Raw genomic sequence first — 2865 nt, forward strand, 5'->3', positions numbered from 1 at the left:
CTGTGCTGCTTTTCATAATGGCTGAACTAATTTACATTCCCATGAAGAGTTTAAAAACATTCATGTTCTCTCCATATCCTCATCAGCACTTATCTTTTGTCTTTTTTTTTATAATATCCATTCTAACCTGTGAAGTGATATTTTGTTTCTAATTTGTATTGTAATTATTGGGAAGATTAATGCAAGAGGCTTTTCCATCTATTTTCTTCTAGGTGTTTAGAGTTTCAGTTCTTATGTTTAAGTCTTCATTTTTAGTTGATTTTTGGATCTAGTTTGAGAAAAAGGTCAAATTCATTCTTCTGCATACACATATCCAGTTTTCCCTGAAGCATTTATTAAGAGACTATTATTTTCTTATTGAGTGTTCTCAATAAACTTGTCAAAGTTTAGTTGACTATTAGTGTGTGAATTTATTTCTGGACACTGTTTTATTGGTATAAAATTGTGTGTGTGCCAGTACCATCTTTTAAATTAATCAATACAAAAATTATCAACAAAGTACTAACAAAGCAAATTCAGTACATTAAAAGGATCATACAGTGCTTGCTTTGGCAGCACATATACTAACATTGGAACAATACACAGAAGATTAACATGGCCCCTGCACAAGAATGACATGCAAATTTTTGAAGAATTTCATATTTGGGGCATGGGAAAAATGGAGGAACTTTGATTGGGCAAATGGGAGGGAGAGGAGAGGAGGGGGCATGAGGGCAGGAAAGATGGTGGAATGAGATGGACATCACCACCCTAGGTACATGTGTGACTGCACATATAGTGCAACTCTACATCGTGTACAACCAAAGAAATGAAAAGCTGTGCTGCAATTGTGTACAATAAATCAAAATGCATTCTGCTATCATATATACCTAATTAGAATAAATAAATAAATAAATAAATAAATAAATAAATAAATAAATAAAAATTTTAAAAAGGATCATACATCATCGCTGGATGCAAGGATGGTTTCAACATAGGTAAATCCCTAAATAAAACATGTCAAGAGAGTGAGGGACAAAAGCCACACGATCTTGCCAATAAATATAGAAAATAGCATTTGGCAAACTTCAACATTTTTTAGTCAGATTTTACATCACCATAACCAAAGGAACTGACAAGAACAACATAAAGGAAGAGAAGTTGAGTTGGGTCTCACAGTTTCAGAGGTCTCAGTTCACAGACAGCTGACTCCATAGCTCTGGGTCCAAGCTGAGGTAGAACATCAAAGTGGAAGGGTAGATCAGAGGAAAGCAAGTCAGTTCAGGGCATCAGGAAGCAGAAAGAGAACATTGTGCTCTCTAGAGACAAAATATATACCTTATAGATACATACCCCAAAACTCACCTCCTACACCTCACCTGCCTACAGTTACCACCCAGTTAATCCTTATCAGGGTATTAATGTACTCATCAGGTGAAGGCTCTCCTAACCCAATCATTTTACCTCTAAACTTTCTTGTATTATCTCACACATGAGCTTTTGGGGGACATCTCATATCTAAACTATAACAAACAGCTTCTTGGTATTAAAACTCTCAATGAAACTAAGTATAGAAGGAATATAACTCAATATAATTAAAACCATATCTGACTAGAACACAATTATCATCAAACTCAGAGATGAAACTCTGAAGACTTTTCCTTTCATATCAGAAACAAGACAAGGTCCATCACTCTCACTACTTCTATTCAGCATAGTCTTGGAAGTCCTAACTAGAGCAATTAAGCAAGAAAAAAAAAAAAACTTTCACAAATTGGGAAGGAAGAAGTAAAATTTTCTCTGCAGATAACATGATCTTATGTATCAACCCTAAAAACCAATAAATTCAGTATAGTTCATAAGACATGAAATTGATGAACAAATGTTATTTGCATTTTTGTACACTAACAGTAAACTATCTGAAAAAAATAAGAAAATAATCTAATTTGAATTCACATCAAAGATAATAAAATGCTTGGAAATGAATCTAACCGAGGAGATGAAGTACCTATACTCTGAAAATTATAAAATATTGGTGAAAAAAATGAAAATACAAATTAAAAAAATCTTATATTCATGGATTAGAAGAATTAATATTATTAATACGTCCATGTTATTAAAAGTGATTAATGGATTCAGTGTAATCTCTTCCAAAATTCCAGTGGCATTTTTTCACTAAAATTGATGAAACAGTCTTCCACTGTTTTATCTGAATTAGTTTGAATGGAGCTTTTCACTATCTACTTTGTGCCATAATTGTTGTGAACATGCTTAATCTTTTAAGCTTTGAAATAACAGAGATGTGATTTGATTCCTGATTTTAACACTCAGTTCATGGCAAGCTCTTAATACACAGAAAAATAAGACACAGTCACTGTATTCAGTTTAGTACCACCCACCAAGTCAGTAGGGGATAAAATATTTGAAATATTCATAAGTGGTCAATAAGCTCAGAGAAGCTAAGCCAATCCAAGGGCAAAGATTTAATGCAGAAGATATTCCTGTAAGATTTTAGCCAAATGAAGAAAGATTATACTCAGGATGTCTTTATCATGGGCAAGAATATTGGGAAAGGTAGAGAGATGAAAATGTCCTTTTGAAGTTGTTTTGAGGAAGCTTATAAAATGTGAGGCAAGAGTACAAGAAGATAAAATTGGAAAGATGAGCAGGAACCAGATGGTGGGCATACAACCTCCTAGCTACCAGGCCAGATGTCTTGGATTGTTATCTTAAAGACTGTGACTTTGGGCCATGCTATATGACCTCTATTTCTGCTTCTTTATATATATGGAGTTACTGCTTACTTCGGTGATGTTTAAGAAAAGAAGTAACATAATACATGGAAGGAGCTTAATAGATGCTTGTCAGATAGCAGGCATTCACAGG

At 33.8% G+C, this 2865-nt stretch overlaps 1 non-coding gene across 1 annotated transcript; it reads left to right on the plus strand.

The window, feature by feature from the left end:
* Window positions 1-539: 539 nt before the first annotated feature.
* On the plus strand, window positions 540-646 carry LOC143406633 (U6 spliceosomal RNA). The gene has a single exon (XR_013092267.2). It is a non-coding gene; the product is annotated as a U6 spliceosomal RNA (small nuclear RNA).
* The last annotated feature ends 2219 nt before the right edge of the window (window positions 647-2865 follow it).

The sequence above is a fragment of the Callospermophilus lateralis genome, chromosome 8 (genome assembly GCF_048772815.1).
Source record: "Callospermophilus lateralis isolate mCalLat2 chromosome 8, mCalLat2.hap1, whole genome shotgun sequence".
Taxonomy (NCBI): Eukaryota; Metazoa; Chordata; class Mammalia; order Rodentia; family Sciuridae; genus Callospermophilus; species Callospermophilus lateralis.